General features: G+C 40.1%; 1 protein-coding gene and 1 pseudogene across 3 annotated transcripts in view; both read left to right on the top strand.

Annotated features, from left to right (window-relative positions):
- AGBL4 (AGBL carboxypeptidase 4) overlaps positions 1–13,817 on the top strand; it is a 1,242,012-nt gene that overhangs the window by 550,651 nt on the left and 677,544 nt on the right. The gene's annotated exons all lie outside the window — the stretch shown is intronic.
- On the top strand, positions 7,135–7,620 carry LOC118973035 (PRELI domain containing protein 3B pseudogene; annotated as a pseudogene).

The following is a 13,817-nucleotide window of genomic DNA, read 5'->3' as shown; positions in this document are numbered from 1 at the left end:
GTATAAACACAAAGAGACCCTTTGCCCACACTTTGATATGTCCTTTATACCATTGTGTAGAACTCATTGGAGGTCACCACACAGGAACTGCTTTTTTTTTTTAAGACAAAGGAATATTATCAGAAAAGTGTACCTCCATAGCCAATCATCTGACACCCTATAAGTGATCAAAATTAAGGATATTTAAAGCACACATTAATCATTGATTTCAGTTAGTTTTATCCTATCAGGGAGTAATCCCCCTTCTCTTGCTTTCTTTATTTTTCTTTTTTATTTTTTTTGTTATCTTTAATCTACACTTACATGAAGAATATTATGTTAACTAGGCTCTCCCCTATAACAGGTCCCCCCATAAACCCCTTTACAGTCACTGTCCATCAGCATAGCAAAATGTTGTAGAATCACTACTTGTCTTCTCTGTCTTATACAGCCCTCTCCTTTCTCCCAGCCCCCCATGCATGCTAATCTTAATACACCTCTTCTTCCCCCCTTATCCCTCCCTACCCACCCATCCTCCCCAGTCCCTTTCCCTTTGGTACCTGTCAGTCCATTCTTGGGTTCTGTGATTCCGCTGGTGTTTTGTTCCTTCAGTTTTTCCTTTGTTCTTATACTCCAGAGATGAGTGAAATCATTTGGTATTTTTCTTTCTCCGCTTGGCTTATTTCACTGAGTATAATACTCTCCAGGTCCATCCATGTTGCTGCAAATGGTAGGATTTGCCCTCTTCTTATGGCTGAGTAGTATTCCATTGTGTATATGTACCACTTCTTCTTTATCCATTCATCTACCAATGGACATTTAGGTTGCTTCCAATTCTTGGCTATTGTAAATAGTGCTGTGATAAACATAGGGGTGCATCTGTCTTTCTCAAACTTGATTGCTGCGTTCTTAGGGTAAATTCCTGGCGGGGGGGAGGGGGGAATTCCTGGGTCAAATGGTAAGTCTGTTTTGAGAATTTTGATGAACCTCCATACTGCTTTCCACAATGATTGAATTAATTTACATTCCCACCAGCAGTGTAGGAGGGTTCCCCTTTCTCCACAGCCTCGCCAACATTTGTTGTTGTTTGTCTTTTGGATGGCAGCTATCCTTACTGGTGTGAGGTGATACCTCATTGTAGTTTTAATTTGCATTTCTCTGATAATTAGTGATGTGGAGCATCTTTTCATGTGTCTGTTGGCCATCTGTATTTCTTTTTTGGAGAACTGTCTGTTCAGTTCCTCTGCCCATTTTTTAATTGGATTATTTGATTTTTTTGTTGAGGCATGTGAGCTCTTTATATATTTTGGACATCAAGCCTTTATCGAATCTGTCATTTACAAATATATTCTCCAATACTGTAGGGTTCCTTTTTGTTTTATTGATGGTGTCTTTTGCTGTACATAAGCTTTTCAGCTTAATATAGTCCCACTTGTTCATTTTTGCTGTTGTTTTCCTTGCTCTGGGAGATATGTTCAAGAAGAGGTCACTCATGTTTATGTCTAAGAGGTTTTTGCCTATGTTTTTTTCCACGAGTTTAATGGTTTCATGACTTACATTCAGGTCTTTGATCCATTTTGAATTTACTTTTGTATATGGGGTTAGACAATGGTCCAGTTTCAGTCTCCTACATGTAGCTGTTCAGTTTTGCCAGCACCATCTGTTGAAGAGACTGTCATTTTGCCACTGTATGTCCATGGCTCCTTTATTGAATATTAATTGACCATATATGTTTGGGTTAATTTCTGGAGTCTCTAGTCTGTTCCACTGGTCTGTGTCTCTGTTCTTGTGCCAGTACCAAATTGTCTTGATTACTATGGCTTTATAGTAGAGCTTGAAGTTGGGGAGTGAGATCCCCCCTACTTTATTCTTCTTTCTCAGGATTGCTTTGGCTATTCGGGGTCTTTGGTGTTTCCATATGAATTTTTGAATTATTTGTTCCAGTTCATTGAAGAATGTTGCTGGTAATTTTATAGGGATTGCATCAAATCTGTATGTTGCTTTGGGCAGGATGGCCATTTTGACGATATTGATTCCTCCTAGCCAGGAGCATGGGATGAGTTTCCATTTGTTAGTGTCCTCTTTAATTTCTCTTAAGAGTGTCTTGTACTTTTCAGGGTATAGGTCTTTCACTTCCTTGGTTAGGCTAATTCCTAGGTATTTTATTCTTTTTGATGCTATTGTGAATAGAACTGTTTTCCTGATTTCTCTTTCTATTAGTTCATTGTTAGTGTATAGGAAAGCTACAGATTTCTGTGTGTTAATTTTGTATCCTGCAACTTTGCTGAATTCCGACATTAGTTCTAGTAGTTTTGCAGTGGAGTCTTTAGGGTTTTTTATGTACAATATCATGTCATCTGCAAATAGTGACAGTTTGACTTCTTCTTTACCAATCTGGATTCCTTGTATTTCTTTGTTTTGTCTGATTGCTGTGGCTAGGACCTCCAGTACCACGTTGAATAACAGTGGGGAGAGTGGACATCCCTTTCTTGTTCCCGATCTCAGAGGAAAAGCTTTCAGCCTCTCGCTGTTCAGTATGATGTTAGCTGTGTGTTTATCATATACAGTCTTTATTATGTTGAGGTAGTTACCCACTATGCCCATTTTGTTGAGAGTTTTTGTCATGAATGGATGTTGAATTTTGTTGAATGCTTTTTCAGCATCTATGGAGATGATCATGTGGTTTTTTGTCCTTCTTTTTGTTGATGTGGTGGATGATGTTGATGGATTTTTGAATATTGTACCATCCTTGCATCCCTGGGATGAATCCCACTTGGTCATGGTGTATGATCCTTTTGATATACTGTTGAATTCTGTTTGCTAATATTTTATTGAGTATTTTTGCATCTACATTCATCAGGGATATTGGTCTGTAGTTTTCTTTTTTGGTGGGGTCTTTGCCTTGTTTTGGTATTTGGGTGGTGTTGGCTTCATAGAATGAGGTTGGGAGAATTCCCTCCTCTTCTGTTTTTTGGAAAACTTTAAGGAGAATGGGTGTTATGTCTTCTCTGTATGTTTGATAATATTCTGAGGTAAATCCATCTGGCCCGGGGGTTTTGTCCTTGGGTAGTTTTTGATTACTGATTCAATTTTGTTGCTGGTAATTGGTCTGTTTAGATTTTCTGTTTCTTTCTAGGTCAGTCTTGGAAGGTTGTAGTTTTCTAAAAAGTTGTCCATTTCTCCTAGGTGTTCCAGCTTGTTAGCATGTAGGTTTTCATAGTATTGTCTAATAATTATTTGTATTTCTGTGGGGTCCATCGTGATTTTTCCTTTCTCATTTCTAGTTCTGTTGATGTGTGTTGACTCTCTTTTTCTCTTAATAAATCTGGCTAGAGGCTTATCTATTTTGTTTATTTTCTCAAAGAACCAGCTCTTGATTTCATTGGTTTTTTCTATTGTTTTATTTTTCTCAATTTTATTTATTTCTTCTCTGATCTTTATTATGTTCCTCTGTCTGCTGACCTTAGGCCTCCTTTGTTCTTCTTTTTCCAATTTTGATAATTGTGACATTAGACTATTCATTTGGGATTTTTCTTCCTTCTTTAAATATGCCTGGATTGCTATATACTTTCCTCTTAGGACTGCTTTTGCTGTATCCCACAGTAGTTGGTGCTTTGTGTTGTTGTTGTCATTTGTTTCCATATATTGCTGGATCTCCATTTTGATTTGGTCATTTATCCATTGATTATTTAGGAGCGTGTTCTTAAGCCTCCATGTGTTTATGAACCTTTTTGCTTTCTTTGTACAATTTATTTCTAGTTTTATACCTTTGTGGTCTGAAAAGTTGGTTGGTTGGATTTAAATCTTTTTGAATTTACTGAGGTTCTTTTTGTGGCCTAGTATGTGTTCTATTCTGGAGAATGTTCCATGTGCACTTGAGAAGAATGTGTATCCTGTTGCTTTTGGATGTAGAGTTCTATAGATGTCTATTAGGTCCATCTGTTCTAGTGTGTTGTTCAGTGCCTTTGTGTCCTTACTTATTTTCTGTCCGGTGGAGCTGTCTTTTGGGGTGAGTGGTGTGTTAATGTCTCCCAAAATGAATGCATTGCATTCTATTTCCTCCTTTAATTCTGTTAGTATTTGTTTCACATATTGGTGCTCCTTTATTGGGTCCATATATGTTTATAATGGTTATATCCTCTTGTTGGACTGAGCCCTTTATCATTATGTAATGTCCTTCTTTATCTCTTGTTACTTTCTTTAATTTGAGGTCTATTTGGTCTGATACTAGTATTGTAACACCTGCTTTTTTCTCTCTGTTGTTTGCATGAAATATCTTTCTCCAACCCTTGACTTTTAATCTGTGCACGTCTTTGGGTTTGAGGTGAGTCTCTTGTAAGCAGCATATAGATGGGTCTTGCATTTTTATCCATACTATTACTCTGTATCTTTTGATTGGTACATTCAGTCCATTTACATTTAGGGTGATTATTGAAAGATATGTACTTATTGCCATTTCAGGCTTTAGATTTGTGGTTACCAAAGGTTCAAAGTTAGCTTGTTTACTACCTTACTGTCTGATGTCACTCTCTTATTGAGTTGTTATAAGCACAGTCTGATGATTATTTCTTTCCCTTATTTTTCCTCCTCCTCCATTCTTCATATGTTGGGTGTTTTCTTCTGTGCTCTTTTTAGGGGTGCTCCCATCTAGAGCAGTCCCTCTAAGATACCCAGTAGAGGTAGTTTGTGGGAGGCAAATTTCCTCAACTTTTGCTTGTCTGGGAATTGTTTAATCCCTCCTTCATATTTAAATGATAATCGTACTGGATACAGTATTCTTGGTTCAAGGCCCTTCTGTTTCATTGCATTAAACATATCATGCCGTTCTCTTCTGGCCTGTAAGGTTTCTGTTGAGAAGTCTGATGATAGCCTGATGGGTTTTCCTTTGTAGGTGACCTCTTTAATCTCTCTTGCTGCCTTTAATACTCTGTCCCTCTCCTTGATCTTTGCCATTTTAATTATTATGTGTCTTGGTGTTGACCTCTTTGGATCCTGTCTCTTGGGAGTTCTGTGTGCCTTGGTAGTCTGAGCAACTGTTTCCTCCCCCAGTTTGGGGAAGGTCTCAGCAATTATTTCTTCAAAGACACTTTCTATCCCTTTTTCTCTCTCTTCTTCCTCTGGTACCTCTATAATGCGAATATTGTTCCTTTTGGATTGGTCACGCAGTTCTCTTAATATTGTTTCATTCCTGGAAATTCTTTTCTCTCTCTCTGCATCAGCTTCTATGCGTTCCTTTTCTCTGGTTTCTATTCCATCAATGGCCTCTTGCATCTTATCCATTCTGCTTATAAATCCTTCCAGAGTTTCTTTCACTTCTGTAATCTCCCTCCGGACATCTGTGATCTCCCTCCAGACTTCATCCCTTAGCTCTTGTGTATTTCTCTGCAACTCTGTCAGCATGTTTATGATTTTTATTTTGAATTCTCTTTCAGGGAGACTGGTTAGGTCTGCCTCTGCAGATCCTTTCTCAGGTGTAACTATCTTGATCTGGACCAGATTTTTTGCCTTTTCATGGTGATTGCAGTGGCTGTAGGCAGGTTGTGGATGTGTCAGCTGGGAGAAGAAAGTCCTTTCCTGCTTGCTGGATGCCTTGCCCTTCTCTGCTGCCTGTGATGGCTACCTTCACTCCTGGAGCAGCCACCAGATTAATCTCCTAAACTGCTGTGCATGGGGTGTCCGTCAGAGCAGTCCGGAGCCCTGCGGGGAGTGGCAGGCACGCCAGGTGTGCTCCTCCGTGCTAGCGGCAACCCTGTCAGGCATCCCTGTGGCAGTAGCAGCCTTTGGGTCTGGCCCTGGCGGCTGTGCATTGAGCTGGGATTCCGGTCGGCTCCTGGGACCATGCCTGCTCCCTCTGGCTCCGCTGCTGGTGCACGCGGGGCTTTTCCGCACAGGCTTCTACCGGGCTCTGGCTTCACTGCCACCTGTACGCGTGAGCTGAGCCCGGGCTGTTCAGTCGCGCCCCTGCGGGCTAGCCCTGCAGTGCATGGATCTGCTCTCGGTTCCTTCTAGCACTTCCGCCCCCTGCGCATGCTCCCACTCTCCTGCTACTGGGCCCGTGTGTCGGGGTCTGCGCCAGTCGGAGGAATGACTGGCAGGCTGCCTAGTCCTGTGAGGGGCTTCAGAGCTGCACTGCCTCCATTTAGAGCACCTAAGTTTCCCCGGTATTCCCAGCTGCCGGGACAACTTCATCCAGCTATGGGGTCCCTGTCTCTTTAAGACTTGCAGAAAGCACTCGCTTTTCTTTGGTCTCAGGGGTGCCGGTTGCGGGGACCTGCCCACAGGTTTTGCTTTTCCATTTCTCTAATATCCAGCACCCCATGCACCTTGTGTCTGCGTTCTGGGTATGGATTTCTAGAGCTGGTTGTTTTGCAGTCCTGGGCTTTCACTCCTTCCCTGTTCTGACTCCTTTCTTCCTGCTGGGTTTTGGGGTGGGGGAGCGTTCGGGTCCCACCTGGCCACGGCCTGTATCTTACCCCCTTTGTGTGATGCTGAGTTCTCACAGATGTAGATGTATCCTGGCTGTTGTACTGCATCCACTGGTGTCTCTTTTAGGAATAGTTGTATTTATTGTATTTTCATAAATATATATGTTTTAGGGAGGAGATTTCCTCTGAACTACTCATGGGGCCATCTTCCTGTGATCCATCTATAATAGGTTCTTTTTAAATGTTTCTCATTGGCTCCTTCAAATAGCACTATGCTGTGTATGTTATTATTGTTATGTTAATCAGACTATATTTCCACAGTAGGGGTGAGGTCCAGTAGTTAGAACTCAGGTGCACAAATCCACATGCTAGTAAATGACAGGCTGATTTTCAACTCAGTGTTATCTGAGTTCACAACTCATGCTGTTTCTTTAATGTCTCTGAACCTTTGCCTGTTATCTCAGAGATACTGTTAGAAAAATAATCTTTTGTGTTTTTTTTTGTAGTTTATATAGTTTTATAAGTGCTTCAAGTCTACTCTTTTGTTTGGCCTACATAGCAACAATACTATAATAATTACTAGCAATAATTCCTATCAGTCATATTAAAATAATAATAATGAATCAGGGGGTGTGGCCAGTGGGTGGCTGGGGCTTGGGGCAGGGGCTAGTGCGGCCTCTGCTTCATTGTGCCCTAGCGGCACCTGGGCATCGTGTGGGCCGCCGGCACCATGAAGATCTGGACTTCAGAGCACGTCTTTGACCCCCATAGGAAACTGTTACAACAGCTGCAATGCAGATATACCCAAACCCCATGAACCCAAGTGTGGTTGGAGTTGATGTATTGGACAGACATAATAGATCCCTCTGGAAAGCTGCACAGCCATAGACTTCTCAGCACAGAGTGGGGACTGCCTTCCATTATGAAATCTCTTACTGGTGCAGCAAGAACCAAAACATATGTGCAAGAACATTCTGTAGCTGATCCTGTAGAGAAAACAATGGAACTTAAATCTACTAATATTTCATTTACAAATATGGTTTCAGTAGATGAGAGACTTACATACAAACCATATCCTCAGGACCCATAAAAAACTGTTTTGACTCAAGAAGCCATAATTACTGTGAAAGGAGTCAGTCTCAGCAGTTACCTCGAAGGACTGATGGCAAGTATGATATCTTCAAATGCTAATAAACTATGTAAGGCTGCTCCCTAAAAATGATAATAATAATAATAATAATAATAATAATAATAATAATAATAATGAATCAGGTACAATGTATCCATATATAGAGTACTTACTTGGTGCCAGATGCTGTGTTAACCATTTTACATGCATGAGCTCATAACCATCCAACACAATAGGTGCACATAGTGGTTAAGAAAGCATGAACTGGTGTTCGGGTACTGGCTTAGAATCCTAGCTCTGCTGCTTACCACCTAATTTGACATTGAATTACTGTCTCTGCCTTAGCTCTTCATTGTAAAAGGGGTCAAGTAATTGTACTCACATGGTAGTTTTGAAGATTAAATTAGATAACCTGAAAATTATTAACACATAGTAAGTACTCTATAAATGATAATTATTTATGTTTCACAGATGAGAAAATTGAGGATTAGAAAGATTATAGAAACTGCCCAAAATCCCAAAAGTGGTTGATGGTGTGGAGCTGGAATCATTATGCTTGTCTGCCTGGCTCCCATTTCTCATCTTAACCCTATACTCTACTGTTAATAAGCATTAAATACATTCAGTAAATGTGTTTTTAAACATGAGGCTATTTTTAATGTGAATGGTCCCCCATTCATCAATCTGTTGATTGATGAATCAAACTAAAAGTCCTCAGTTTCTGATAACAGTCTCACCGACTCACACCTTTCAGCCTTGGCACAGCTTTCTTCTTCCTGCTGTAGTTTCTCCCCACTGTCATTCAGGATTCAGTCTGAAGCAACACAGACTCTGTAAAGGATTCCACATGGATTATCAAGTCTATCTCTCCTTAACCACAGCATCCCCCCACTCCAAATTTGCCCAAAGTATTATGCTACAGTTTATTATAATTTTATTTTTTATGCACAATTATGAGCCCTTTGAGGGCAAGGATCATCATGTCTTATTCATCTATCTCTAGTACATAGCAGCATGCCTGGCACATAATAGGAGTTCAGTATATTGAATGAATGAATGAATGGATGAATGAATGAAAATAATTGTATAGGAGGGTTCTAGCCAAAGTTATAGACTATGTGATTAAATTTTCTTCTTTATGAGACTATTGAGCAAGTATGCATTTTAAAGACCTGACAAAAATTAAGACCAAAGGTAAAGACAACTTCAAGTATATCCACCCACATACACCCATAACTGCCCTCCTCCTCCCATCCCCAGTAACAATCTTCTAAATATAGATTAGAGTAATTTAGCTTCAAACAACTCATTTTCAGCATCTGACATGTTCATTAACCCCAGGTAGGGAAATTATTGTGGTACATTAATTTTTTACCAGAGAGGACATTTGTCATCTGTATGAGTGTCATTAGTGCTTGCTACAAAGAAGGAAGCCTGATGACTAAAGAATACAGTAGAATTTCAAATAGTATCAGCTGGGCTCTCTAGACCAACCAACTCTGTACTTTTTGGGTCTCATCAGACAAGGCTCATATGACTTCATTAAGAACTTGCTTTATGAAGAAAACGGAGAGTGCTGTACACCCCCAGGGAAAGAAGGATGTGAATGCCATGTTCAGTCATTTTCCTCTTACCTGTCTGACTGACATTTCTCTGGCACCTTTGTGGGCTCTCACTCATCCTCACACTGTGGTACTTCCCAAGGCTTGTCTTTAGCACTTTATTCATCTAACTTCATACTCTTTTCTGCTCTCAAGAGCCACATATCATCTACATGCTACTGGCTTACATCTCCATTCTAGCCAGGTTGTCTCTCCTGAGTTCCAGACCCTTATATGCAGCTGCAGACTGTCTAGATAGATATACTGGATACAGTCTGAAACACCTCAAATTCAGCAGGTCCAAAATTAGGCTTAGTATCTTCCTCTGTCTCCAGACCTATTATCCTGCAATGAATTTTGAATGACATTTCCTCTTGTCTTGAAATTTCACCTTAGCATCCAATGGTGAGTCCATATCCACACCATATTCTAAAAAAGAGCTGCTACATCTGTTCCTTTAGGACTTGTAATGGTGTCTGAATTGGTCTTGAGACCTTCATCCCATCATCTATTTCCTAGATACATAAAGAGAAGACTAAAAATTCAGAGCATAGTCATTAAAGTATTAAATTGTTGGCCTAGGGAAGCATCCTAGACAAGTGAAGTGGATCCTAGAAGACCCCTGAGAGAAAGAGAGTGGGCACCCCCACAAGGAGAATACTGTCTCCTCACTTCCTGGCCTGGAGCTTGCTGAGCTGCAGAAACTCTTCCGCCCTTCTTAGGCTGTCTTCAGAATGTGCTTGGAATTATTTAGAGTTTTACATGTGTACTAGGGTTTGAGAACATATGGGAACATACATGCTAATGATTACTTCTTTCTTCAGAATTATGAATTTGGAAAGCTGGCTTGAGTAACTTGTGAAGGCAGGTGAGGAGAGGACAGTGGAGCATCCCTGACTTCCACTAGTTTTGTGGGGGCAAGAAATCATGAATTTCTTATGGGCTAGGTATATACACAATGGTGAAAGTAGTCTAGATTGAAATTTCTCATGTGTATTGCTCCCAAGAGGAGAGCTTTCTAGTAAGCACATCCCAGGAGTAAGAAGCTGTGGATCTTGATATTGGGGGACACAGTCTGAGTGCTATTTTACATATTTGGTCAGGCATCCCATTACCTGTGACAAGGAACAATGCAGTACTGGGTTCTCTTCAGGCTCTTCCTGGTGAAATGCACACCCAAGAGGGTCAGCGTCTAATTGCCTGCCCCAAAGAGCACCCACAGATCACAGCAGCACCATCTGTGTGAGATAGTTTAGACTTGGGGTAGATTGGATATGGGAGATGTCAAGTGGGAAAAACTAAGGGTAAATTGTCTTGAGCTTCTCTCTAACATGGGCAAGTGGAGAAAGGATGAGAGAGATAAACTTTGGAGGTAAACTTTAGAAGTTATTAACATAAATATGGCATTGAAACCATAAGACTGGCTGAAATCAACTGAGGAAATACAGAAGAGGCACAAGTGAGGGGGTGTGAGTGTAAGTGTGTGTGTTGTGTGTGTAAGGGGATTTGAGTACTAGTTTCCTTTTCCATAAAATGTTGAATGAGTATTTGTAACGGGTTATTTTCAGTTTAAATGATTTAGCACATTTGAAAGTACCAACATAATTTTAAGTGCTTCTTAACTCTGAATTTGGCTCTCTGATGGAGGAGCGATAGATAAGGACAGAGAGCTAGGCAGAGGTCAGTTAGGAAGGATCATGGCTCTCATAGGGACTTTGAAAATTAAAAGCTTTAAAAAAATCATTGAAGTTAATTAAAATGCTCATTTTAGAATATTGAGAAAATCCGCGGAGGAGAAAAAAACCATCCAAATACAAACGCAATAATATGTTGAGTCATTTGCTCCCAGTATTTTTCAATATTTTCTTTCTTTTCTTAATATCTGTGTTTATATTGTATAGGGCTGTATTATCATTGACATGGAATAGAGAGGAGGCCGTCACTCAGAACAGGAGGGTGCCTGCTGGCTGTCCTATGTTCAGAAATTGGTTGGTAGCTGGCCTCTTACTCACTGTGTGTTGCAGACATCTACATGCTGCCTTTTAAAAACTTGCTGTAATGAAACTGCCACACAGTCTGCTTCCCTTGGAAATATCATATGCTTAAAATTTTTAATTAAATTCACCGACTTTCTCCATAATCATCATCATCATTTTCATCACCAATAATTATAATGGATACAGAAAATCATGAACAACTTCAGGGGAGAACCAATTAGTAGATACATAGAATTAATTTGAATTCTGCTGTTCTGTTATGTGTTTTATGCTTGTTAGCTCACTGAATCCTTATGGAAGCTCCATGAGGTTGTTTTACAGATAAGAAAACTGAGGCTCAAGGAAGTTAAGTCTTTTCTAAAGTCATGAGCTAGTTGATAATGGAAACTGTACTCCAAAACAGGGCTTTCTGATTCCAGAGCCTATGTGGTTTCCCACTCTGCTAGAATCTTTGCAGAGCAATTTAAAAAGTAATGATTATTCCATGCCAAGGCACCAGAAAAAGCTGTGGTCTTAGGAAAAAAACATCTTGATGGAAAGATCCATAGCTTAATCCAAGTGGCTCATGTCCCAGTTCTGTAGACAACCTCTACTGCTCTCTGCCCCACAGAAGCATAGTGCGTGCAGGCTGGCATTTCTCAGAATCTCTCTGGGAGAGCCATGAGCACACCCACTGTGAACCAGCCATCTCTGCCCACATCTGCACTGATTTCAGCCTGAATGTCTTGTGTTCCAAGAAAACTGTCAGTGCTGGCATACTAAGCATACCAGTAATACATGGTGTTGAGTGGACTGGAGCATGGGATCCAGAGCCATGGCCCGTCCCCGGGTGAGGAAAGAGAGTAGCTCTCTCTCACTCTGTGAGGTAGTCTCAGTAGTGTCACCCCTGATCAATCCTGTGATCACCTGATCACACGGAGAGACAGTGTCGACGTTGCCTCCAATATCTTGTCCCTGGGGTGCTCAGTGCATGCAGTGGAGGCAAATTGATGCCTAAAGGAGCAAATCCCTGGAAAAATGATTTAATCCCTGTGTCCCTAATATCAAGCCCAGTTCCTGGCATAGACTAGAACTTAAGTTTCAGTGTTTTTATTGTTGTTTGTTTTGTTTGCTTTGCTTCTTAAGTTATTGTCCCTTTGGGAATCATTTATTAAACTTATATGAAATCCCAGGGATTGTGTGAATAACTCTTACACACTTTTTTATATCTAATCATCAACTAAGACCTTTGAGGTAAACAGTATTGTTTTTGTTTCATAAATGAAGCAACTAAGTCTTGGCAATAATCTCATAGCTGATAAATGGTAAAGCTGCTATTCATATACTGATCTTCAGAGTCAGTCCAGTTCCCTTTGCCTTTTACTAAACTCCTATCCAGTAACAAAAATATAGAAAGCTTTTTAATCCAGTCCATCCCATTCCAGTCTAATTCAGTATAATTTAACTCATCCTTACCAAAGCAGGGTTTGTGCCCAGAACTACAGTAGACACTGATGGGTCAGAGTAACTAATTCATGCCTGAGCCTGAAGACCTTAATGTATGTGCTTACATGTGGACAAGGCCTGCTGAAATGAATACATAAATAAATATTTATGTATAAATAAATAAATAATTAATAAGTCAAGGCCTTATCCTCAAGGAACATCTCTTGTGATAGAGACATAGGCAACACTATAATATGGGGAATACTCTCAGAAATACTACAGCTGTATAAACTACTCGGTTTTATAACCTGCTTTTTTCACTTACCAATAGATCAATGAATATCTTTCCATTTCTCAGTCTTATTTTAATGGCTCATGTTCCAGTTCTGTAGATAACCAAGTATTAAATACAGTTGTTCAACAGATACCCATATTATTAAGTCCTCACCCCTACTAGTACAGCTACTGCCTGTCAACATAGAAAGATGTTACAGAATCATTGGCTGTATTCTCCATGCTGTACTCTCATCCCTATGACCAAGCCTACATAATGATTGAGAATTTTTGTGCCCTTTTATCCCCCTTACTCTCCCCACACATGCACCCTAACCCCTTCCCCATGGTAACCACCAGTCCCTTCTCAGTGTCTTTGAGTCTACTGCTGTTTTGTTCCTTCTGTTTTGCTTTGTTTTTATATTCCACAAATAAATGAAATCATATGGTGTTTGACTTTCCACACCTAGCTTATTTCACTGAGCATAATACCCTCTAGAACCATCTGTGTTGTTCCAAATGGTAGGATTTGTTTTCTTCTTATGGCTGAATAATATTCCATTTTATATGTACCACCTTTTCTTGATGGTCTATTGATGGATGACACTTAGGTTGCTTTGATATCTTGTCTATTGTAAATAATGCAGCAATAAACATACAGGTACATATATCTTTTCAAATGAGGGATTTTGTTTTCTTTGGGTGAATTTCTAGAAGTGGAATTAGTGGGTCAAATTGTATTTCTATTTTTAGTTTTTTTGAGAATTCTCCATACTGCTTTCCATAGTGGCTGTACCAATTGACATTCCCACCAACAGTGTAAGAGGGTTCCCTTCTCTCCACATACTCACCAACACCTGTTGTTTTTTGTCTTTTATGTAGTAGCCATTCTGACTTGTGTGAGGTGGTATCTCACTGTGGTTTTGATTTTGATTTGCATTTCTCTGATGACTAGCAATATGTAGAGCATCCTTTCATGTGCCTGTTG

Source organism: Manis javanica, chromosome 4, assembly GCF_040802235.1.
Source record: "Manis javanica isolate MJ-LG chromosome 4, MJ_LKY, whole genome shotgun sequence".
NCBI lineage: Eukaryota > Metazoa > Chordata > Mammalia > Pholidota > Manidae > Manis > Manis javanica.
Note: the sequence above shows the minus strand (reverse complement) of the source record. Positions and strands in the feature narration are given on the sequence as shown.